Here is a 27251-nt window from a genome sequence, read left to right on the forward strand (position 1 = left end):
TGTGGTGAGCACTTTGACCCACCAAGTGCTTAACAGAAGTTTATAATGCAGAGCCGTAAAAATAAAAAATCACATCTTTTCACAAAAATTATCTTTTTGCCCCTATTTTTTTATTTTCCCAAGGGTAAGAGAAGAAATCGGACTGCAAAAGTTGTTGTGCAATTTGTCCTGAGTACAACGATACCCCACATGTAGGGGTAAACGACTCTTTGGGCGCATAGCAGAGCTCGGAAGGGAAGGAGCGCCATTTGACTTTTCAATGCAAAATTGACTGGAATTAAAATGGGATGCCATGTCGCGTTTGGAGAGCCCCTGATGTGCCTAAACATTAAACCCCCCCACAAGTGACACCATTTTGGAAAGTAGACCCCCTAAGGAACTTATCTAGATGTGTTTTGAGAGCTTTGGTCCCCCAAGTGTTTCACTACAGTTTATAACGCAGAGCTGTGAAAATAAAAATTCTTTTTTTTTCGCAAAAATGATTTTTTTAGCCCCCAGTTTTGTATTTTCACAAGGGTAACATTATAAATTGGACCCCAAAAGTTGTTGTCCAATTTGTCCTGAGTACGCTGATACCCCATATGTGGGGGGGAACCACTGTTTGGGCGCATGGCAGAGCTCGGGAGGGAAGGAGCGCCATTTGGAATGCAGACTTAGATGGATTGGTTTGCAGGCATCACGTTGCATTTGCAGAGCCCCTGATGTACCCAAACAGTAGAAACCCCCCACAAATGACCCCATATTGGAAACTAGACCTCCCAAGGAACTTATCTAGATGTGTTGTGAGAACTTTGAACCTCCAAGTGTTTCACTACAGTTTATAACGCAGAGCCGTGAAAATAAAAAACATTTTTTTCCACAAAAATGATTTTTTTAGCCCCCAGTTTTGTATTTTCACAAGGGTAACAGGAGAAATTGGACCCAAAAAGTTGTTGTCCAATTTGTCCTGAGAATGCTTATACCCCATATGTGGGAGGGAACCACTGTTTGGGCGCATGGCAGAGCTCAGAAGGGAAGGAGCGCCATTTGGAATGCAGACTTAGATGGATTGATCTGCAGGCATCACGTTGCATTTGCAGAGCCCCTGATGTACCCAAACAGTAGAAACCCCCAAAAGTGACCCCATATTGGAAACTAGACCTCCCAAGGAACTTATCTAGATGTGTTGTGAGAACTTTTAAGCCCCAAGTGTTTCACTACAGAGCCGTGAAAATAAAAAATCTTTTTTTCCCACAAAAATGATTTTTAGCCCCCCAAATTTATATTTTCCCAAGGGTAACAAGAGAACTTGGACCCCAAAAGTTGTTGTGCAATTTGTCCCGAGTACGCTGATGCCCCATATGATGGTGTAAACCCCTGTTTGGGCGCACAGGAAAGCTAGAAAGGGAAGGAGCACTGTTTTACTTTTTCAATGCAGAATTGGCTGGAATTGAGATCGGACGCCATGTCGCATTTGGAGCGCCCCCGATGTGCCTAAACAGTGGAAACTCCCCAATTCTAACTGAAACCCTAATCCAAACACACCCCTAGCCCTAATCCCAATGGTAACCCTAACCACACCCCTAACCCTGACACACCCCTAACTCTAATCCCAACCCTAATCCCAACTGTAAATGTAATCCAAACCCTAACCCCAACTTTAGCCCCAACCCTAACCCTAACTTTAGCTCCAACCCTAGCCCCAACCCTAGCCCCAACCCTAGCCCCAACCCTAACCTTAGCCCTAACCCTAGCCCTAACCCTAGCCCCAACCCTAATCCTATCTTTAGCCCCAACCCTAACCCTAACTTTAGCTCCAACCCTAGCCCCAACCCTAGCCCCAACCCTAACCCTAGCCCTAACCCTAGCCCTAACCCTAGCCCTAACCCTAGCCCTAACCCTAGCCCTAACCCTAGCCCTAACCCTAACCCTAACCCTAACCCTAACCCTAGCGCTAACCCTAACCCTAACCCTAGCCCTAACCCTAGCCCTAACCCTAACGGGAAAATGGAAATAAATACATTTTTTTAATTTTATTATTTTTCCCTAACTAAGGGGCGTTTGATTTACTTTTATATCGGATTTTTATGATTGGCAGCTGTCACACACTAAAAGACGCTTTTTATAGCAAAAAAGTTTTTGCGTCTCCACATTTTGAGACCTATAATTTTTCCATATTTTGGTCCACAGAGTCATGTGAGGTCTTGTTTTTTGCGGGACGAGTTGACGTTTTTAATGGTAACATTTTCGGACACGTGACAGTTTTTGATCGCTTTTTATTCCGATTTTTGTGAGGCAGAATGACAAAAAAACAGCTATTCATGAATTTCTTTTGGGGGAGGCGTTTATACCGTTCCACGTTTGGTAAAATTGATAAAGCAGTTTTATTCTTCGGGGCAGTACGATTACAGTGATATCTTCATTTTTTTATGTTTTGGCGCTTTTATACGATAAAAACTATTTTATAGAATAAATAATTATTTTGGCATCGCTTTATTCTGAGGACTATAACTTTTTTATTTTTTCTTTGATGATGTTGTATGGTGGCTCGTTTTTTGCGGGACAAGATGACGTTTTCAGCGGTACCATGATTATTTATATCTGTCTTTTTGATCGCGTGTTATTCCACTTTTTGTTCGACGGTATGATAATAAAGCGTTGTTTTTTGCCTCGGTTTTTTTTTTTCCCCTACAGTGTTCACTGAAGGGGTTAACTAGTGATATAATTTTATAGATCGGGTGGTTACAGACGCGGTGATACTAAATATGTGTACTTTTATTGTTTTTTTTTATTATTTAGATAAAGAAATGTATTTATGGGAATAATATATATTTTTTTCTTTATTTAGGAATTTTTTTATTTTTTTTTTACACATGTGGAAATTTTTTTTTAAACTTTTTTACTTTGTCCCAGGGGGGGCCATCACAGATCGGTGATCTGACAGTTTGCATAGCACTCTGTCAGATCACCGATCTGACTTAGAGCACTGCAGGCTTACCAGCGCTTCTTGCTCTGAGCAGGCACTCGGTAAGCCACCTCCCTCCCTGCAGGACCCGGATGCCGCGGCCATCTTGGATCCGGGACCTGCAGCGAGGAAGGAGGTAGGAGACCCTCGGAGCAACGCGATCACATCGCGTTGCTCCGGGGGTCTCAGGGAAGCCTGCAGGGAGCCCCCTCCCTGCGCGATGCTTCCCTGTACCGCCGGTAAACCACGATCATGTTTGATCGCGGTGTGCCTGGGGTTAATGTGCCGGGGGCGGTCTGTGACCGCTCCTGGCACATAGTGCCAGATGTCAGCTGCGATAGTCAGCTGACATCTGGCCGCGATCGGCCGCGCTCCCCCCGTGAGCGCCGCCGATCGCGCTGGACGCACTATCCCGTCGGTGGTCATACGGGCCCACCCCACCTCGACAGGATAGTACGTCCAATGTCAGAAAGGGGTTAATCTTGGTCGCTCTTCTCTGCACCCGCTCTAGTTCAGCTATGTCTTTCTTATACACCGGAGACCAGAACTGTGCACAGTATTTTAAGTGTGGTCGAACTAGTGACTTGTATAGAGGTAAAATTATGTTCTCCTCATGAGCATCTATGCCTCTTTTAATACATCCCAATATTTTATTTGCCTTTGTAGCAGCTGCCTGACACTGGCCACTGAATATGAGTTTGTCATCCACCCATACACCCAGGTCTTTTTCATTGACTGTTTTGCCCAGAGTTTTAGAATTAAGCACATAGTTATACAGCTTATTACTTCTACCCAAGTGCATGACCTTACATTTATCCCCATTAAAGCTCATTTGCCAATTATCAGCCCAAGCTTCTAGTTTACATAAATCATCCTGTAATATAAAATTGTCCTCCCCTGTATTGATTACCCTGCAGAGTTTAGTGTCATCTGCAAATATTGAAATTCTACTCTGAATGCCCCCTACAAGGTCATTAATAAATATGTTAAAAAGAAGAGGGCCCAATACTGACCCCTGTGGTACCCCACTGCTAACCGCGACCCAGTCCGAGTGTGCTCCATTAATAACCACCCTTTGTTTCCTATCCCTGAGCCAGCTCTCAACCCACTTGCACATATTTTCCCCTATCCCCATTATTCTCATTTTATGTATCAACCTTTTGTGTGGCACCATATCAAAAGCTTTTGAAAAGTCCATATACACTCCATCTACTGGGTTCCCTTGGTCCAGTCTGGAACTTACTTCTTCATAGAAGCTGATCAAATTAGTCTGACATGAATGGTCCCTAGTAAACCCGTGCTGATACTGGGTCCTGTGTACTGTTGAGCGATACCTTCCGATATGCAAAGGTATCGGTATCGGATTGGATCGGCCGATACCCAAAAAGTATCGGATATCGCCGATACCGATACCCAATACCAATGCATATCAATGGGACACAAAATATCGGAATGGTTCCCAGGGTCTGAAGGAGAGGAAACTCTCCTTCAGGCCCTGGGATCCATATTCATGTATAAAATAAAGAATAAAAATAAAAAATATTGATATACTCACCCCTCTGACGGCCCCGGCTCTCACCGCTGCAAGCGTCTGCCTCCATTCCCTAAGAATGCAGAGTGAAGGACCTTCGATGACGTCGCGGCTTGTGATTGGTCACGTGACCGCTCATGTGACCGCTCACGTGACCAATCACAAGCCGCGACGTCATTGCAGGCCCTACACTCACTCATTCTTTGGAACGGAGGCTGCCGGTTACATCGCTAAGGTCCAGGGGCCGCCGGAGGGGTGAGTATATCAATATTTTTTATTTTTATTATTTATTTTTTACATGAATATGGATCCCAGGGCCTGAAGGAGAGTCTCCTCTCCTCCAGACCCTGGGAACCATACGCACCGCACACTTCCGATTCCGATTTCCGATATCGCAAAAATATCGGAACTCGGTATCGGAATTCCGATACAGCAAATATCGGCCGATACCCGATACTTGCAGTATCGGAATGCTCAACACTAGTCATGAGGTTATTCCTCTTCAGATACTCCAGTATAGCATCCCTTAGAATGCCCTCCAGGATTTTACCCACAGTAGAGGTTAAGCTTACTGGCCTATAATTTCTGAGTTCAGTTTTTGTCCCCTTTTTGAATATTGGCACCACATTTGCTATACGCCAGTCCTGTGGTACAGACCCTGTTATTATGGACTCTTTAAAGATTAAAAATAATGGTCTATCAATGACTGTACTTAATTCCTGCAGTACTCGGGGGTGTATCCCATCCGGGCCCGGAGATTTGTCAATTTTAGTGATTTTTAGACGCCGCCGTACTTCCTGCTGGGTTAAGCAGGTGACACTTAATGGGGAATTTTTGTTATCACTGATCATATTGTCTGCCATGGGATTTTCTTGTGTAAATACTGATGAAAAAAAGTCATTTAGCATATTGGCTTTTTCCTCATCCTCATCCACCATTTCCCCCAGACTATTTTTAATGGGGCCAACACTTTCATTTTTTAGTTTCTTACTATTTATGTAGTTAAAGAATATTTTGGGATTATTTTTACTCTCTCTGGCAATGAGTCTCTCTGTCTCAATTTTTGCTGCCTTGATTTGCTTTTTACAGAATTTATTTAATTTTCTGTATTTATTTAATGCCTCATCACTACCTAATTCCTTTAATTCTCTAAATGCTTTCTTTTTGTCACTTATTGCGCCCCTTACAGCTCTATTTAGCCATATTGGTTTCCTCCTATTTCTAGTATGTTTATTCCCATACGGTATATACTGTGCACAGGTCCTATCCAGGATGCTAATAAATGTCTCCCATTTTCTTTGTGTATTTTTATGTCTCAGGATATCGTCCCAGTTAATTGCACCAAGATCATCTCTCATCCGTTGGAAATTTGCCCTCCTGAAGTTTAGTGTCCTTGTCACCCCTCTAATACACATCTTATTAAAGGATACACGAAAACTTATTATTTTGTGATCACTATTCCCCAAGTGACCCCCAACCCTTATATTTGATATGCGGTCTGGCCTGTTTGTTAATATTAGGTCTAGCAGTGCACCCCTTCTTGTTGGGTCCTGAACCAGTTGTGAAAGGTAATTGTCTCTCATAGTTGTCAAAAACCGATTACCTTTGCTGGAACTGCAGGTTTCTGTTCCCCAATCTATTTCAGGGTAGTTGAAGTCCACCATAATAATGACTTCTCCTTGAGTCGCAGCTTCATCTATTTGCTTTACGAGGATATTCTCCATTGCTTCCATTATTTTTGGAGATTTATAACAAACCCCATCAGTAATGTATTATTTTTTCCCCCTCCCCTTATCTCCAGCCACAGAGACTACATTTTCATTAGATTCACCTATATTATCACGCCGTATGGGTTTTAAGGACGATTTTACATACAGACACACACCTCCCCCTCGCTTATCTGTACGGTCATTTCTGAAAAGGCTATAGCCCTGCAAGTTAACAGCCCAGTCATGGTTCTCATCCAGCCATGTTTCAGATATCCCCACCATGTCATAATTATGCTCCAACAACATTAATTCTAATTTGTCCGTTTTGTTGGTGAGGCTTCTGGCATTAATATACATGCACTTGATGTTCCTCTCTGTACCTCTATTCTTTCTTAAATTATTAACTGTTCTAACCCCACCCCCCATGCCACCGCCACCCCCAACTTCCTTATTTGTGCCCAGGTCTCTATCTGCCCTATCTTCCCCTCCTATAAATTGAATACCCTCCCCCCCAATCCCTAGTTTAAACACTCCTCCAACCTTCTAGCCATTTTCTCCCCCAGCACAGCTGCACCTTCCCCATTGAGGTGCAGCCCGTCCGTAGCGTAGAGCCTGTAGCCCACTGAGATGTCGGCCCAGTTCTGCAGGAACCCAAACCCCTCCTTCCTACACAAATTCTTGAGCCACTTATTAACCTCCCTAATCTCCCATTGCCTCTCTGGCGTGGCACGTGGTACAGGCAGTATTTCAGAAAATACCACGTTGGAGGTCCTTGCTTTCAGCTTGCAGCCTAATTCCCTGAAATCATCTTTAAGGACCTTCCACCTACCTCTAACTTTGTCATTTGTGCCAATGTGCACCATGACCGCTGGGTCCTCACCAGCCCCTCCCAGTAATCTGTCCACCCAATCAGCGATGTGTCAGACTCGAGCGCCAGGTAGGCAGCACACCGTCTGACGATCCCTGTCTTTGTGACAGATTTCCCTACCTGTTCCCCTAATAATTGAATCCCCAACTACCAGCACCTGTCTGGCCTGCCCTGCTCTCCTGTTTCCATCCTTACTGGAGCAGTCACTCCTCCGGCTTTCAGAGGACATGCCTGGCTGCAGCAGTGCTACCCCTGTACTGGCACCCCCCTCATCTGCCAACTTAGCAAACGTATTGGGGTGTGCCAGATCAGGACTAGCCTCCCTGGCACTCTACCCTCTACCCCACTTTCTGAATGTCACCCAGCTAGCTACTTCACTGTCCTGCAGCTCCATCGTACCATCCCCCCTCATCTATCCCATTGAGCGTCTGCTCAGTGAGCAGAAGACTCCTCTCCGTCTATGGATCTCAGTGTTGCCAGCTGCACATTTAGATCCAGAATCTGGGCTTCCAAATGCTCAATGTGCTCACATCTCGCACAGCAGTATGCACCCTCGACCGGCTGATCAAGGACTGCATACATGTGGCAAGATGTGCACTCTATGTCTTTTGGGAGGTGGGAGAGGTGGTGATTAGAGTTGAGCGACTTTTACTTTTTTTGGATTGAGTCGGGTTTCGCGAAACCCAACTTTGTCAAAAGTCGGGTTTGGTGAAATCGGCCGACTACTGCGAAAAGTCGGGGGCCGACTGAAACACGAAACCCAATGCAAGTCAATGGGGAATCAAAGTCGGCAGTGAGTGGAGGACAGGAAAACACCTACAGTGCCCATTTTAATGCCAAAAACATCAATTCTTATTACTTAAGCTTGTCAATCTTAATTTACTTTATAATAATAGTTAGGCATTGAAAACTGGGGGTCGTTTGGTTAAAGTTGTGGGGGGTAGGGCTGGCTCAAGATTTTCGTGGGCCCAGGAAAAGTGGAATACATCACGGCGGTGGAGCAGTGAGAGGTAAGTATTTCATCTTTGCAAGTGCTGTGATCCTGAGCAAGCAGGGGGGCCCACTCGTTGGCACTGGCACAGGGCCCCTCATAGTACGGCGGTGTGTTTGACGGCGGGTGGCGCCTCCCACTGGCAGAGACACTTTTGCGTACTATGAGGGGCCCTGTGCCAGTCATGTCGCCAACGAGTATGCCCCCCACCTGCTGAAGGAACCTACACTTTCATCTGCACCTTCCTCTTTGTCCCCGTGTAAGGTGGTATAGTATGCGGGAAGGGGAACCTGACTTTCAGCAGGTTCAGATTCTGGCTGTGTAAAGTGCAAGGGGAATGTAGTGGTCTGGGTCAATGTACCAGCAGACTCATCTAGCAGTGGCTGGGCAATGGGCGGGATGAGGAGGAAACACAGATATAGGCCCAAATAATAAAGTAGGCTAAATGCAGTTCAAAATTGGAAACAGGACTAAACAGGCGGCATTGCTTTGTTCAGTGGCGGAAAACTGTAATGAGTTGCAGACACAGTTAGTAGGCCCAAATAATAAAGTAGGCTAAATGCAGTTCAAGTGTGGTAATAGGACTACACAGGCGGCATTGCTTTGTTCAGTGGAGGAAAACTGTAATGAGTGGCAGACACAGTTAGTAGGCCCAAATAATAAAGTAGGCTAAATGCAGTTCAAATGTGGTAACAGTACTACACAGGCGGCATTGCTTTGTTCAGTAGAGGAAAACTGTAATGAGTGGCAGACACAGTTAGCAGGCCCAAATAATAAAGTGGGCTAAATGTCTGCCAAAAAATTGTTCATAAATAAACAAGCGACATTGCTTTGCTCAGTGTTGGAAGATTGTAATGAGTAGCAGACTAAGTTAGTAGGCCCAAATAATAAAGTGGGCTACATGTCTGCCAAAAAATTGTTCATAAATAAACAGGCGACATTGCTTTGCTCAGTGTTGGAAAATTGTAATGAGTAGCAGACTAAGTTAGTAGGCCCAAATAATAAAGTGGGCTAAATGTCTGCCAAAAAATTGTTCATATATAAACAGGTGGCATAGCTAGGTACAGGGGTGGGCTCCTCTGCTGAGTAGCAGACAGTGGTAGTAGGCGCAAAGTATTAACTGGTCTAAATGGAGGCCAGGGCCCCTGTATATTTTAACTATTATCTATCATTACAACAAATTTGTATTGGCAGTGCCATTGAAGGATTTAACAGCACAGACTACACAGTGGTGGAGCAGGGAGAGGTAAGTATTGCAAGTGGTAGAACACTGTTCGAGCTGGGGGAGAACACTCTCTCTCGAGGGCGGCGGTACTGGCACAGGGCCCCTCATATTATGATGGTGAGTCTGACATTGGTTGTGCACCACCACCGTCAGAGACACTTCATTGAACTATAAGGGACCCTTTGCCAGTGCCGTCGCCCAAGAGTGGGCCCACCCACCTGTCCAGGCAAACGGCACTCGCACGGATGCTTGCGCCAGGTGGTGACCACGGCCCTGTGGGGGGAGTCAGCCATTTTAGGGAGGTATAAAAATAGCCTATGGTGGACATTCAGCAGCTGCAAATGGAGGAATTGGAGAAGTCAGTAAGAGGAGGCCAAAAGCAAGACATTTTTCAGGCAAGCTACGTGTCAGCAGGGGAAGGTGGGGAACATAATTTGAAATCCATGATTGGTTCATTTTACTGAAGGTTAGATCATCAACATTTTGGGTAGCCAGACGTGTTCTTTTTTTGGTCAGTATTGAACCAGCAGCACTGAAGACACTTTCTGAAAGCACACCAGCAGCGAGCTCCTGTAATGCATATTCTGCCAATTCAGGCCAGGTGTCTATTTTAGATGCCCAGTAATCAAAGGGGAATGACCTGTGAGGGAGAACATCGATAAGGGAGGAAAAGAAGTTCGTTACCATACTGGACAAATGCTGTCTCCCGTCACTTTGAATCGATGCAGCAGTACCTGTCGTGTCAGCGGTCATTGCGAAGTCACTCCACAACCTGTTCATAAAACCCCTCTGACCAACGCCACTTCGTATTTGTGCATCTCTAACACCTCTGCCATGTTGCCCCCTACGGCTCGTGTTAGAACCATCACCGTCACTGTGTGCTGGGAATGCCTGAACCAAACGGTCTACAAGAGTTGCTTGTTTGGTAGCCAATATTTGCTCAAGGTTCTCATGTGGCATGATATTTTGTAATTTTCCTTTATATCATGGATCCAGGAGGCAGGCCAACCAGTAATCGTCATCGGTCATCATTTTGATAATGCGGGGGTCCCTTTTTAGGATACACAAGGCATACTCAGCCTTGTGGGCCAATGTTCCAGGTGTCAATTCACTGCTTGTGCTGGGTTGAGGAGCACTTTCTTGCAAATCAACATCGCTTGTGTCCCGCAAAAACCCTGTACCTGACCTTGCAACGCCACCAGTTTCTATTGCCCCCTGAGAAGCATCCTCCTCCCATAAATATTCATCCTCATCATCCTCCTCCTCCTCCTCTTCGTCCACCACCTCGTCCAGGAGAGTTCCCTGAGCAGACAGTGGCTGACTGTCATCAAGTCTTCCGACCTCCTCGGCTGCAGACGCCTGCTCCTTAATGTTCGTCAAACTTTGCATCAGCAGACACATTAGTGGGATGCTCATGCTTATGATGGCGTCGTCTGCACTTACCAACCGTGTGCATTCCTCAAAACACTGAAGGACTTGACAGAGGTCTTGTAGCTTCGACTACTGCACACCAGACAACTCCATGTCTGCCATCCAAGTGCCTGCCCATGTATGTGTATCCTCCTACAAATTAATTACATCACTGTTATGGTTCTCAATGGCAAGAGAACATAGCCCAGCAAACATAAGAACTAGCTCTTGGAAGGATGGAAACTAAACTGACCATGAACTAAACCTGCCGCACAACTAACAGTAGCCGGGTAGCGTAGCCTGCGTTTTATCCCTAGATGCCCAGCGCCGGCCGGAGGACTAACTAATCCTGGCAGAGGAAAATATAGTCCTGGCTCACCTCTAGAGAAATTTCCCCGAAAGGCAGACAGAGGCCCCCACAAATATTGGCGGTGATTTTAGATGAAATGACAAACGTAGTATGAAAATAGGTTTAGCAAAATTGAGGTCCGCTTACTAGATAGCAGGAAGACAGAAAGGGCACTTTCATGGTCAGCTGAAAACCCTATCAAAACACCATCCTGAAATTACTTTAAGACTCTAGTATTAACTCATAACATCAGAGTGGCAATTTCAGATCACAAGAGCTTTCCAGACACAGAAACGAAACTACAGCTGTGAACTGGAACAAAATGCAAAAACAAACAAGGACTAAAGTCCAACTTAGCTGGGAGTTGTCTAGCAGCAGGAACATGCACAGAAAGGCTTCTGATTACAATGTTGACCGGCATGGAAGTGACAGAGGAGCAAGGCTAAATAGCGACTCCCACATCCTGATGGAAACAGGTGAACAGAGAGGATGATGCACACCAGTTCAATTCCACCAGTGGCCACCGGGGGAGCCCAAAATCCAACTTCACAACAGTACCCCCCCCTCAAGGAGGGGGCACCGAACCCTCACCAGAACCACCAGGGCGATCAGGATGAGCCCTATGAAAGGCACGGACCAAATCGGAGGCATGAACATCAGAGGCAGTCACCCAAGAATTATCCTCCTGACCGTATCCCTTCCATTTGACCAGATACTGGAGTTTCCGTCTGGAAACACGGGAGTCCAAGATTTTTTCCACAATGTACTCCAACTCGCCCTCAACCAACACCGGAGCAGGAGGCTCAACGGAAGGCACAACCGGTACCTCATACCTGCGCAATAATGACCGATGAAAAACATTATGAATAGAAAAAGATGCAGGGAGGTCCAAACGGAAGGACACAGGGTTAAGAATCTCCAATATCTTGTACGGGCCGATGAACCGAGGCTTAAACTTGGGAGAAGAAACCCTCATAGGGACAAAATGAGAAGACAACCACACCAAGTCCCCAACACAAAGCCGAGGACCAACCCGACGCCGACGGTTGGCAAAAAGCTGAGTCTTCTCCTGGGACAACTTCAAATTGTCCACTACCTGCCCCCAAATCTGATGCAACCTCTCCACCACAGCATCCACTCCAGGACAATCCGAAGATTCCACCTGACCAGAAGAAAATCGAGGATGAAACCCCGAATTACAGAAAAAGGGAGACACCAAGGTGGCAGAGCTGGCCCGATTATTGAGGGCAAACTCCGCTAAAGGCAAAAAAGCAACCCAATCATCCTGATCTGCAGACACAAAACACCTCAAATATGTCTCCAAGGTCTGATTCGTCCGCTCGGTCTGGCCATTAGTCTGAGGATGGAAAGCAGACGAGAAAGACAAATCTATGCCCATCCTAGCACAGAATGCTCGCCAAAATCTAGACACGAATTGGGTACCTCTGTCAGAAACGATATTCTCCGGAATACCATGCAAACGGACCACATTTTGAAAAAACACAGGAACCAACTCGGAAGAAGAAGGCAACTTAGGCAGGGGAACCAAATGGACCATCTTAGAGAAACGATCACACACCACCCAGATGACAGACATCTTCTGAGAAACAGGAAGATCCGAAATAAAATCCATCGAGATGTGCGTCCAGGGCCTCTTCGGGATAGGCAAGGGCAACAACAATCCACTAGCCCGAGAACAACAAGGCTTGGCCCGAGCACAAACGTCACAAGACTGCACGAAGCCTCGCACATCTCGAGACAGGGAAGGCCACCAGAAGGACCTTGCCACCAAATCCCTGGTACCAAAGATTCCAGGATGACCTGCCAACGCAGAAGAATGAACCTCAGAAATGACTTTACTGGTCCAATCATCAGGAACAAACAGTCTACCAGGTGGGCAACGATCAGGTCTATCCGCCTGAAACTCCTGCAAGGCCCGCCGCAGGTCTGGAGAAATGGCAGACAATATCACTCCATCCTTAAGGATACCTGTAGGTTCAGAATTACCAGGGGAGTCAGGCTCAAAACTCCTAGAAAGGGCATCCGCCTTAACATTCTTAGAACCCGGCAGGTAGGACACCACAAAATTAAACCGAGAGAAAAACAACGACCAGCGCGCCTGTCTAGGATTCAGGCGTCTGGCGGACTCAAGATAAATTAGATTTTTGTGGTCAGTCAATACCACCACCTGATGTCTAGCCCCCTCAAGCCAATGACGCCACTCCTCAAAAGCCCACTTCATGGCCAAAAGCTCCCGATTCCCAACATCATAATTCCGCTCGGCGGGCGAAAATTTACGCGAGAAAAAAGCACAAGGTCTCATCACGGAGCAATCGGAACTTCTCTGCGACAAAACCGCCCCAGCTCCGATTTCAGAAGCGTCGACCTCAACCTGAAAAGGAAGAGCAACATCAGGCTGACGCAACACAGGGGCGGAAGAAAAGCGGCGCTTAAGCTCCCGAAAGGCCTCCACAGCAGCAGGGGACCAATCAGCAACATCAGCACCCTTCTTAGTCAAATCAGTCAATGGTTTAACAACATCAGAAAAACCAGCAATAAATCGACGATAAAAGTTAGCAAAGCCCAAAAATTTCTGAAGACTCTTAAGAGAAGAGGGTTGCGTCCAATCACAAATAGCCTGAACCTTGACAGGATCCATCTCGATGGAAGAGGGGGAAAAAATATATCCCAAAAAGGAAATCTTTTGAACCCCAAAAACGCACTTAGAACCCTTCACACACAAGGAATTAGACCGCAAAACCTGAAAAACCCTCCTGACCTGCTGGACATGAGAGTCCCAGTCATCCGAAAAAATCAAAATATCATCCAGATACACAATCATAAATTTATCCAAATAATCACGGAAAATGTCATGCATAAAGGACTGAAAGACTGAAGGGGCATTTGAAAGACCAAAAGGCATCACCAAATACTCAAAGTGGCCCTCGGGCGTATTAAATGCGGTTTTCCACTCATCCCCCTGCTTAATTCGCACCAAATTATACGCCCCACGGAGATCTATCTTAGAGAACCACTTGGCCCCCTTTATGCGAGCAAACAAATCAGTCAGCAGTGGTAACGGATATTGATATTTAACCGTGATTTTATTCAAAAGCCGATAATCAATGCACGGCCTCAAAGAGCCATCTTTCTTAGCCACAAAGAAAAAACCGGCTCCTAAGGGAGATGACGAAGGACGAATATGTCCCTTTTCCAAGGACTCCTTTATATATTCTCGCATAGCAGCATGTTCAGGCACAGACAGATTAAATAAACGACCCTTAGGGTATTTACTACCCGGAATCAAATCTATGGCACAATCGCACTCCCGGTGCGGAGGTAATGAACCAAGCTTAGGTTCTTCAAAAACATCACGATATTCAGTCAAGAATTCAGGAATCTCAGAGGGAATAGATGATGAAATGGAAACCACAGGTACGTCCCCATGCGTCCCCTTACATCCCCAGCTTAACACAGACATAGCTTTCCAGTCAAGGACTGGGTTATGAGATTGCAGCCATGGCAATCCAAGCACCAACACATCATGTAGGTTATACAGCACAAGAAAGCGAATAATCTCCTGGTGATCCGGATTAATCCGCATAGTTACTTGTGTCCAGTATTGTGGTTTATTGCTAGCCAATGGGGTGGAGTCAATCCCCTTCAGGGGTATAGGAGTTTCAAGAGGCTCCAAATCATACCCACAGCGTTTGGCAAAGGACCAATCCATAAGACTCAAAGCGGCGCCAGAGTCGATATAGGCATCCGCAGTAATAGATGATAAAGAACAAATCAGGGTCACAGATAGAATAAACTTAGACTGTAAAGTGCCAATTGATACAGACTTATCAAGCTTCTTAGTACGCTTAGAGCATGCTGATATAACATGAGTTGAATCACCGCAATAGAAGCACAACCCATTTTTTCGTCTAAAATTCTGCCGTTCACTTCTGGACAGAATTCTATCACATTGCATATTCTCTGGCGTCTTCTCAGTAGACACCGCCAAATGGTGCACAGGTTTGCGCTCCCGCAGACGCCTATCGATCTGGATAGCCATTGTCATGGACTCATTCAGACCCGCAGGCACAGGGAACCCCACCATAACATCCTTAATGGCATCAGAGAGACCCTCTCTGAAATTCGCCGCCAGGGCGCACTCATTCCACTGAGTAAGCACAGCCCATTTACGGAATTTCTGGCAGTATATTTCAGCTTCGTCTTGCCCCTGAGATAGGGACATCAAGGCCTTTTCCGCCTGAAGTTCTAACTGAGGTTCCTCATAAAGCAACCCCAAGGCCAGAAAAAACGCATCCACATTGAGCAACGCAGGATCCCCTGGAGCCAATGCAAAAGCCCAATCCTGAGGGTCGCCCCGGAGCAAGGAAATCACAATCCTGACCTGCTGAGCAGGATCTCCAGCAGAGCGAGATTTCAGGGAGAAAAACAACTTGCAATTATTTTTGAAATTTTGAAAGCAAGATCTATTCCCCGAGAAAAATTCAGGCAAAGGAATTCTAGGTTCAGATATAGGAACATGAACCACAAAATCTTGTAAATTTTGAACTTTCGTGGTGAGATTATTCAAACCTGCAGCTAAACTCTGAATATCCATTTTAAACAGGTGAACACAGAGCCATTCCAGGATTAGAAGGAGAGAGAGAGAGAAAGGCTGCAATATAGGCAGACTTGCAAGAGATTCAATTACAAGCACACTCAGAACTGAAAAAAAAAAAAAAAAAATCTTCAGCAGACTCCTCTTTTCTCTCCTTTCTCTGTCAATTAATTTAACCCTTTTTGGCCGGTCAAACTGTTATGGTTCTCAATGGCAAGAGAACATAGCCCAGCAAACATAAGAACTAGCTCTTGGAAGGATGGAAACTAAACTGACCATGAACTAAACCTGCCGCACAACTAACAGTAGCCGGGTAGCGTAGCCTGCGTTTTATCCCTAGACGCCCAGCGCCGGCCGGAGGACTAACTAATCCTGGCAGAGGAAAATATAGTCCTGGCTCACCTCTAGAGAAATTTCCCCGAAAGGCAGACAGAGGCCCCCACAAATATTGGCGGTGATTTTAGATGAAATGACAAACGTAGTATGAAAATAGGTTTAGCAAAATTGAGGTCCGCTTACTAGATAGCAGGAAGACAGAAAGGGCACTTTCATGGTCAGCTGAAAACCCTATCAAAACACCATCCTGAAATTACTTTAAGACTCTAGTATTAACTCATAACATCAGAGTGGCAATTTCAGATCACAAGAGCTTTCCAGACACAGAAACGAAACTACAGCTGTGAACTGGAACAAAATGCAAAAACAAACAAGGACTAAAGTCCAACTTAGCTGGGAGTTGTCTAGCAGCAGGAACATGCACAGAAAGGCTTCTGATTACAATGTTGACCGGCATGGAAGTGACAGAGGAGCAAGGCTAAATAGCGACTCCCACATCCTGATGGAAACAGGTGAACAGAGAGGATGATGCACACCAGTTCAATTCCACCAGTGGCCACCGGGGGAGCCCAAAATCCAACTTCACAACACATCACGCCTCTGTTTGCACAGCCTCTGAACCATGTGCAGTGTGGAGTTCCACCTTGTTGCAACGTCGATTACTAGGCGGTGCTGGGGAAGATTCAACGATCGCTGATGGTTCTGCATACGGCTGGCGTGTACGGGCGACCGGCGGATGTGCGAGCAAAGTCTTCACACCTTCAGGAGCAGGGCTGGTAACTCCGGATAATTTTTGAGGAAGCACTGCACCGCCAGGTTCAAGGTGTGAGCCAGGCAAGGTATGTGTTTCAGTTCTGAAAGGGCTATGGCAGCCATAAAATTCCTTCCGTTATCACTGACTACCTTGCCTGTCTCAAGATGTACACTGCCTAGCCATGACTGAGTTTGTTGCTGCTAGTACTCGGCCAGTACTTCCGCGGTGTGTCTGTTGTCGCCCAAACACTTAATTTGTAACACAGCCTGCTGATGCTTACCACTAGCTGTTCGATAATCGGATACCTCGTGTGCAACACTGGCAGCTGCGGATGGAGTGGTCGTGCGACTGCGCTCTGTGGATGAGCTTTCGCTTCTGGAGGATGAGGAGGAGGAGGAGAAGGAGGGGTGGTTTACGCCTACAGCCAACTGTTTCCTAGACTGTGGACTAGGCAGAACTGTCCCACTATGGCTGTCCCGTGTGGACCCTGCATCCACCACTTTAACCCAGTGTGCCGTGATGGACACGTAACATCCCTGGCCATGCCTACTGGTCCATGCATCTGTTGTGAGGTGCACCTTTCCGCTGACTGATTGCCTCAGTGCATGAACAATGCGGTCTTTGACATGCTGGTGGAGGGCTGGGATGGCTTTTCTCACAAAGAAGTGCCATCTGGGTAGGACATAGCATGGTACTGCATAGGCCATCAGGTCTTTGAAAGCTTCGCTTTCAACCAAATGGTAGGGCATCATCTCTAATGAGATTAGTATAGCAATGTGGGTGTTCAAACCCTGTGTACGCGGATGAGAGGTTGAGTACTTTCTTTTCCTAACGAGAGTCTCTTGTAGGGTGAGCTGGACTGGAGAGCTGCATATGGTGGAACTAGCGGTGGTGGTGGTGGACATGGCGGATTGAGAGAGGGTTGGTGATGGTATTCTTGATGTTTGCCTACATACAGTGTTTCCTACCAATAACCTTGTGATTCCCTGACTGCTTTGGCCTTGCGACGATACCTCCACATTTGCTGCTGGTGGTGTCCTATCCGGTGGGCTTACAGTGAGGGAAGCAATGTAGCGTTGCTGACTACCTTCGTTCTGAGCAGGTGCACCAACGGTGCGGGACGTTTGGTAGTTAGTCCAGGCTTGCAAGTTCATGCTGGTTAAATGTCTAAGCATGCATGTTGTATTTAAAATTTGAAGATTCTTCCCTCTGCTAAAGGTCTTTGAGCATTTCTTACAGATAACTTTTGACTGATCATTCTAATCTTGGTTAAAAAATTGCCACACTACACTCATCCTACTATCGAATACCTTTTCAGGCATTGCACGATGTGCTACTTTCCCTGGATGGCCATGCTGTCCTAAAACTGCTTTTGTTTTTGCCAAATGTTTTTGGCCTGATACGGGCCTGCCAGATGACAGCTGTTGCGATGTAGATGGCTGCTGCGGATCATCCTCCTCTGCTTCTGAGCTACTGGCAGTGGCACCCTCTTCCCCCAATGGCTGCCAATCTGGGTCAACAACTGGGTCATCTATCACCTCCTCTTCAATGTCATGTGCACCTTCCTCTGTGTCACCGTGTAAGGTGTTATAGCGTTCGGGAAGGGGCACCATAGTCTCATCAGGGTCAGATTCTGGCTCAGTACACTGCGAGAGCAATGTAGTGATCTGAGTCAATGGAACAGCATAATAATCTAGCTGTGGCTGTGCATCAGTGCACTCCATGTCCGATTCATCTTGTAATGGGCAGTTAACAATTTCCCTTTCTAACCCAGGCACGGTATGTGTAAAGAGCTCCATGGAGTAACCTGTAGTGTCGCCTGACACATCCTTCACTTTTAATTTGGGTGAAGGACACAAGGAAACATCTTATTCCTGACCGGGAGCATCCACTGACGACTCGCTGCTTTTATATTTGGAACTTTCTGAAGAGGAGGCGAAAGAGCGAGAGGTTTGAGTCAGCAAGGAAAGCCAAAACTTTTTCCTGCTGCTCCGGCTTTAAAAGCTGTTTTCCTACTCCCAGATAAGGGAGCCTTCAAGGCCTTGTGTAGCCAGACGATGATGCTGGCTCAACACCTCCAGCCTTAGGTGCTATTGTGCTTTTGCCACTACCACCAGATGCACCACCACCATCAGTACCAGCTGGCAACCACCGCCCACGGGCTCTTCCACCAGACTTCCTCATTTTCTAACCAAAATAACAACCGTTATATGGTACTGTAAAACAAGGTAGAAGGTGTATATAAACTTGTTGACAATTTAAATCTCCCCTTTTTTTGGGAGACTGAACCAAAACTCAGGCCCTGTGCATAAAACAACACAATGTAAGTGGCAGAAAGTGGCTGGCTGATTTACGACAAACTAACAGGACTGAAGTATATCCACTTTGTGAGAATTTGAATCTCACTTTTTTTGGGAGACTGAACCAAAACTCAGGATCAGTGTATATAACAATGCAATCTAAGTGGCAGAAAGTGGCTGGCTGACATACGACAAACTAACAGGACTGAAGTATATCCACTTTGTGAGAATTTGAATCTCACTTTTTTTTGGAGACTGAACCAAAACTCAGGCCCAGTGTATAAAACAACACAATGTAAGTGGCAGAAAGTGGCTGGAAGATATATGATAAAATACAAGGACTGTAGTACAATTTCAATCTCCTTACAATGATCTCAGGACAAGTATGGCAGCAATAAAAAGGACTGTTGCACACAAAAGTGTGGACACATAAACAAGATAACTGTGCAGAAAGGAGCAACAGGATTTTTGCTTTTAAAAAAGCAGTTGGTTTGCCCAGCAGCGTGCAAACAGTAATGCAGCTATCAGGGAGCCTTATAAGGCAGCCTAATAAGCTACAGAGCTGATGCACAAAAATATAGCCTCCACTGTCCCTGCAAAAAGAAGGTGGTGTTGGACAGTGGAAATCGCTACAGCACAAGCAGTTTGGGGGTTAATCTTCCCTCCCTAACTATATCCCTTCTTCTGATGAAGCTGCAGCAACCTCTCCCTATCCTAAGATCGGTAGAAGTTAGATGGCGGTCGGCGTGCATGCCCCTTTATAGCCCCTGTGACGCCGCAGAAAGCAAGCCAATCACTGTCATGCCCTTCTCTAAGATGGTGGGGACCTATGTCATCATGCTGCCCACACTCTGCGTCCTCCTTCATTGGCTGAAAAATGGCGCTGAAAGCGTCATATGAAACGCGACTTTTGCGCGCAGATCGGCGAGCTCATGGCCTATCCCACACTAGGATCGGGTCGGGTTTCATGAAACCTGACTTTGCCGAAAGTCAGCGATTTTTGAATCTGTCCGATTCGTTTCAGTGGACTTGCATGCTGGCGGGGATTCCACTCATCTTCAGACTTCTTCGACATAGCTCTCCACTCACCCGTTCATTAGCCAATGTTTTGGGTAAATTCTTCTATGCTGTGGTTCCAGTTGATTGCCGAGGTAAATCATTTGTGAATTGATACCACCCACATTCAACATCACAAAGAAGATGACCACTAGGCAGCACTTGGTGTTTCGGCTAACGATGAAAGTGGCTTCTTGCTCCACTTGGTCTTTTATCATTGCCAAAATATTGGGTGTTATCTGTATTTTTTAATCTATATCAGTCCCCTCACCATCCTGCTCTGTTCCTGAATCACTTTTACATTCTTCCACCTCATCTTGAGATGAAATGTCTCTCTCCCTCTAAATCTTCACTTAGTGTGGGGTCTCCCTGATCATCATTTAACAGCAGATTCTTCATTTCTTCAACATAAAGGGGGGTAGATAAATCATACATTTTACTGGCGATTTCAGCTGAGAATCTGAAGCTAGAGACAATGTGTTAGGGCGCAATGTGCCTTAGAGGCTACCCTCATTGTTTCTAAGAAAGCCCTACATATTGCCACAAACTTTGCATTATTCATTTATAAAACAAGCTAACTAAAGAACTGTGATGAATAAAAAGAGAAAATACTAACCTTTAAATGTAAGATGAGTTTAGGCGCAGTGAGTCTCACAAGTCACAAAGGTCAGATCTGCTCTCCAGAAGGTCTGCTGTAACACTGTGAGATCAGGTTTCAAAGACCATGTAAGACAGGAAATAACTGGAAGGGTAGATATTTTCTAATAATTTGGAGAGGAGAGAGAAACTAAACTAATTGAGCTGTGCCTGTCAGATCAGCTGCACCTGATGGAGGGTCAAGGTTCTCTGCTCTTAATCTTGTAGTCTATGCTGGTGGAGACAATTTATGCCATATATGTTCCTGAATGTATTGATCTAATAAGAATACATAGAGAAGATAAATCCTCATTATTTCCTAACTAGATGGTGGCCCGATTCTAACGTATCAGGTATTCTAGAGTATGTAGGTAGTATATAGCACAGGCTACGTACTATATTGCACAGTGACGTAGTATATAACACAACCGACGTAGTATATAACATAGCTATGTAGTATATAACAGAGCTACGTAGTATGTAACACAGCGTACATAGTATATAGCAGAGCTACGTAGTATATAACACAGCCACGTAGTATATAGCAGAGCCATGTAGTATATTGGTCAGCCACGTAGTATATAGCAGAGCCATGTAGTATATAACATAGCCACGTAGTATATTGTAGAGCCATGTAGTATATTGCACAGGCATGTAGTATATTGCACAGCCACGTAGTATATACACAGGCACATAGTATATTGCACAGACACGTAGTATATAACACAGTCACGTAGTGTATTGCACATCTACGTAGTGTATTGCACAGCTATGTAGTATATTGATCAGCAACGTAATATATATCAGAGCCACGTAGTATATAACATAGCCACATAGTATATTGTAGAGGCACGTAGTATATTGCATAGCTATGTAGTATATTGCACAGGCGACGTAGTATATGACAGAACCGACACAGCCACATAGTATATTGCACAGCTACGTAGTATATAACACAGAGCACATAGTATATTGCACAGCCACATAGTATATTGGACAGTCAAGTTGTATATTGCACAGTCACGTTGTATATTGCCCAGCTACATAGTATATAGCACAGAGATGTAGTATATAACAGAGCCCATGCAGTATGTAACACAGCCCACGTAGTATATAGCAATGTGGGCAATATATGCGTGGTTAAAAAAGAGTTAAAATAAAAAATAAACATATACTCACCTTCCGAAGGCCCCTTGAAGTCTTGGCACCTGTGTGCGGTGCACGCGGCAGCTTCCGGTCCCAGGTTTGGTATGAGTGCAGGACCTGTGATGACGTCACGGTCACATGACCGTGACGTCATGGCAGGTCCTTCTCGCATAGCATCCTTGGCACCAGAATCTGCTGCTTCCACTGCCGAGGACAGCCGCGACGTCGGAAGGTGAGAATAACCTTTTTTTTATGTTATTATTATTTGTAACATTAGATCTTTTTACTATTGATGCTGCATATGCAGCATCAATAGTAAAAACTTGGTCACACAGGGTTAATAGCTGCGTTAACGGAGTGCGTTACACCGCGGCATAACGCGGTCCGTTAATGCTGCCATTAACCCTGTGTGAGGGCTGACTAGAGGGGATTATGGAGCGGGCACTGACTGCGGGGAGGAAGGAGCGGCCATTTTGCTGCTGGACTGTGCCTGTCGCTGATTGGCCATGGCAATGGTCGTGGGCGTTTTGCTACGACCAATCAGCGACTTGGATTTCCATGACAGACAGAGGCCGCGACCAATGAATATCCGTGACAGACAGAAAGAAAGAAAGAAAGACAGAAGGACAGACAGAAAGATGGAAGTGACCCTTAGACAATTATATAGTAGATAATACACTGCACTTGCAAAAAAATACTGTTCGCATCAATTAAACCAAACTTGTCACTTTGCAACTAAAATTTGCATTATCTATGCAAAGTTTCATGTAGACTACATAAAGATGAGAGCTTACTCCAGAAAGAGAGGTGAGGAAAGCCCAGAACTCCAGGAATTAGAGCGTGGCTAATGCTAGACTAAGAGGTTTTGCCGTTGAAGTAAGGCAGTAAATCAATATTTTGCTGAGCTTTTAACCATGTTCACATTTTCACAAGCCCCTCTCTGAATGTTTCATGGCAGCTCAGTCCCTAAATGGCAATGTCTAAAATGTCATAGAGCCAAAGGGTGCAGGGTGCATGGTTCTTGTGTGTAAGGCGACATAATTGCTAAATCTAACCTTGCTCTACATCTCCTATTCATGAAAATGTTATGCTAAGCCATCCAGTACTATAAACGGATTAATTTCCTGAAGGAACATTAAAGTTAGGTCTGTATGATCTACATTTAAATGAATGTTATTGTCCTAGAACTGTCCTTTTTGGCTAGGGTGAACTGGCTGTAGTCAACTCAAAATTTGTAAAAGAAAGTCCAGGAAATGACTCTGTGATCAATATTATATTTACCATGCTTGTTGTTTAGTTTCAAGTTGGTTCCCAATCACAGATTATGTAAGTCACTGATTCTATGATGTTAGAAGAAAGCGTTAAACCTAATTGCACATTTCACTGGTAGGACACTATTATCACAACTTCACTTTAAAGGAAATGTATTATCAGATTTTTTTTAAATAAAGTTTTGTGTTCAGTTTTTCATGAAAAATATCATAAAAATAAAAAATCTTGAATTATCAACGAGGTCACTAATCTTATACTAGACTCACACTTGCTATTTTTTTTAGCCACAAGAGCATAAGCATTAATATACTGACTCTGACTTCATAGAGATGTCTAGAAGTGTTTTCTTGACATGCTGTGATCTGGGCAAAGTGCATTATGATGAAGAGGATGAAGTGAGCTATGACCAGCACCTATTCTGAATGATGGATCCTATGTTTTGCAAAGATAATAACTGCTGAGTAGTGATCTGTAAAGGGTATACTTCATATATATGTAATATGCCGTATATATATATATATATATATATAAATATAAATATATATACTGTATATACTAGCTGAAGAGCCCGGCGTTGCCTGGGCATAGTAAATATCTGTGGTTAGTTATAGCACCTCACTTCTCTTATTTTCCCATCACACCTCTCATTTTCCCCATCACATCTTTCATTTTCCCCCTCACATCTCTCATTTTCTCCCTCACACCTCTCATTTTCCCCCTCACTCCTCTTATTTTCCCCCTCACTCCTCTCATTCCCCCCTAACACTTGCCATTTCGACCTCACATCTGTCATTTTCCGATCACTCCACCACTTTCCCTCACTCCTCTCATTTTGCACTCACACCTTTTCATTTTCACCTCACACCTCTCATTTTCACCTCAGTATATAAATGTTTGTCATCTCCCTTATATATAGTATACACCTGTATGTCATCTCCTGTATATAGTATATACCTGTATGTCATCTCCCCTGTATATAGTATATACCTGCTGTGTGTCATCTCCCCTGTATATAGTATATACCTGTATGTCATCTCCTCCTATATATAGTATATACCTGTATGTAATCTCCTCCTGTATATAGTATATACCTGTATGTCATCTCCTCCTATACATAGCATATACCTGTATGTCATCTCCTCCTGTATATACTATATACCTGTAGGTAATCTGCTCCTGTATATAGTATATACCTGTGTGTCATCTCCTCCTGTATATAGTATATACCTGTATGTCATCTCCTCCTGTATGTAGTATGTACCTGTATGTCATCTCCTCCTCTATATAGTATATACCTGTGTGTCATCTCTCCTGTATATAGTATATATCTGTGTGTCATCTCCTCCTGTATATAGTATATACCTGTGTGTCATCTCCCCTGTAAATAGTATATACCTGTGTGTCATCTCCTCCTGTATATAGTATATATCTGTATGTCATCTCCTCCTGTATTAGACCTCGTTCACACGTTATTTGGTCAGTATTTTTACCTCAGTATTTGTAAGCTAAATTGGCAGCCTGATAAATCCCCAGCCAACAGTAAGCCCATCCCCTGGCAGTATATATTAGCTCACACATACACATAATAGACTGGTCATGTGACTGACAGCTGCCGGATTCCTATGTGGTACATTTGTTGCTCTTGTAGTTTGTCTGCTTAATAATCAGATTTTTATTTTTGAAGGATAATACCAGACTTGTGTGTGTTTTAGGGCGAGTTTCGTGTGTCAAGTTGTGTGTGTCGAGTTGCGTGTGGCGACATGCATGTAGCGACTTTTGTGAGATGAGTTTTGTGTGGCGACATGCGTGTAGCAACTTTTTGTGTGTCGAGTTGCATGTGACAGGTTAGTGCAGCAAGTTGTGTGCAGCAAGTTTTGCGCATGGCGAGTTTTGCGCGTGGCAAATTTTATGTGTGGTGCCTTTTGATTATGTGCAAGTTTTGTGTGAGGCAACTTTTGCATGTGTTGCAACTTTTGTGCATGTGGCAATTTTTCCGCGTGTGCAAGTTTTGCGTGTGGCGAGTTTTCCATGAGGTGAGTTTTGCACGTGTGGCGAGTTTTGCATGTGGAGAGTTTTGCGCGTGGTGAGTTTTGAGCGGCGACTTTTGTGTTTCGACTTTTATGTGGCGAGGTTGGTGTATGTATGGTGAAATGTGCGCTGAGGGTGGTATATGTGTTCGAGCACGTGGTAGTGTGTGGCGCATTTTGTGTGTGTGTTCATATCCCCGTGGTGGTGTGGTGATTATCCCATGTTGGGGCCCCACCTTAGCAACTGTACAGTATATACTCTTTGGCGCTATCGCTCTCATTCTTTAAGTCCCCCTTGTTCACATCTGGCAGCTGTTAATTTGCCTCCAACACTTTTCCTTTCACTTTTTCCCCATTATGTAGATAGGGGCAAAATTGTTTGGTGAATTGGAAAGCGCGGGGTTAAAATTTCACCTCACAACATAGCTTTGACGCTCTTGGGGTCCAGACGTGTGACTGTGCAAAATTTTGTGGCTGTAGCTGCGATGGTTCATATGCCAATCCCGGACATACACACATACACACATTCAGCTTTATATATTATATATATATATATATATATATATATATATATATATATATATATATATATATATATATATACTAGATGGAGGGTGGTAATGTCATGATGGGGGCAGGCTTTGCAGCTTTGAGAATCTCTCCCCCCATGTGCTCACCCACCTATCCAGTGTCTCTTTCCCCATGTGCTGAATTCTCCCGTCTGTGCTTTCTTTTTTGACCTGTCTACCCCATGTGCTATCCTGTTATGATCTGGTGGCCTAGGAGCGGCATGAGAGATACTCTGAAGAATGTGGTAACTGTACTTACCGCAGACCCTGGACTTAACACCGCAACTAGAAGTAGCCGTGGGATGTACCTACCAATCCTAGACACCTCGACACAGCCGGAGGACTAATTAACCCTATAGATAGAAAAGGGAAAACTATCTTGCCTCAGAGAAAATTCCCAAAGGATAGGCAGCCCCCCACAAATATTGACTGTGAGAGGAGAGGAAAAAACATACACAGGCTGAAAACAGAATTTAGCAAAGGAGGCCAATCTAGCTAGATAGAAAAGATAGGACAGAGAACTATGTGGTCAGTATTAAAATACTATGAAATGTCCACCACAGATAATACAAAAAACTCCACATCTAACTAAAGAAATGGAGGGTAAATCTGCCTCTCCAGAGTTTCCAGCTTGGCTGCATAAATCCTTACGCAGATAAAGCTGGACAAGAAAAAACATGCAAAGCACTGAACAATGAGGCCCACAACATGTGGGCAGAAAAACAAGCAGAACTTATCTTGTAGAAATGAACTGCAAGCAGGAGCGACCAGGAAAGGATGTGAATCCTCCAGAAACAATGAACAACTGGCACTCACTAAAGGGTGAAGCCAGACTAAATAGCCCCGTCCGAAGTGGACGCACCTGATGACTGCTGTGAAGGACAAACGGCAGCACTACCACTTATAACCACCGGAGGGAGCCCAAGAGCAGAACCCACAACAGAATTCACAACAGTACCCCCCCTTGAGAAGGGGTCACCGAACACTCACCAGAGCCCCCAGGCCAATCAGGACGAGCCAAATGGAAGGCACGAACCAAATCGTCAGCATGAACATCGGAGGCAACAACCCAAGAATTATCCTCCTGGCCATAACCCTTCCACTTGACAAGATACTGAAGCCTCCGTCTTGAAAAATGAGAATCCAAGATCTTCTCCACAACATACTCCAACTCCCCATCAATCAACACCGGGGCAGGAGGATCAACAGAGGGAACCACGGGCACCACATATTTCCGCAACAAAGATCTATGAAAAACATTATGGATGGAAAAAGAGGCTGGAAGGGCCAAACGAAAAGACACTGGATTGATAATCTCAGAAATCCTATAAGGACCAATAAACCGAGGCTTGAACTTCGGGGAAGAAACCTTCATAGGAACATGACGAGAAGACAACCAGACCAAATCCCCAACCCGAAGCCGGGAACCCACACGCCGACGATGGTTGGCAAAACACTGAGCCTCCTCCTGAGACAACACCAAATTGTCCACAACATGAGCCCAAATCTGCTG

The sequence above is a fragment of the Ranitomeya variabilis genome, chromosome 8 (genome assembly GCF_051348905.1).
Source record: "Ranitomeya variabilis isolate aRanVar5 chromosome 8, aRanVar5.hap1, whole genome shotgun sequence".
In the NCBI taxonomy this organism is placed as follows: Eukaryota; Metazoa; Chordata; class Amphibia; order Anura; family Dendrobatidae; genus Ranitomeya; species Ranitomeya variabilis.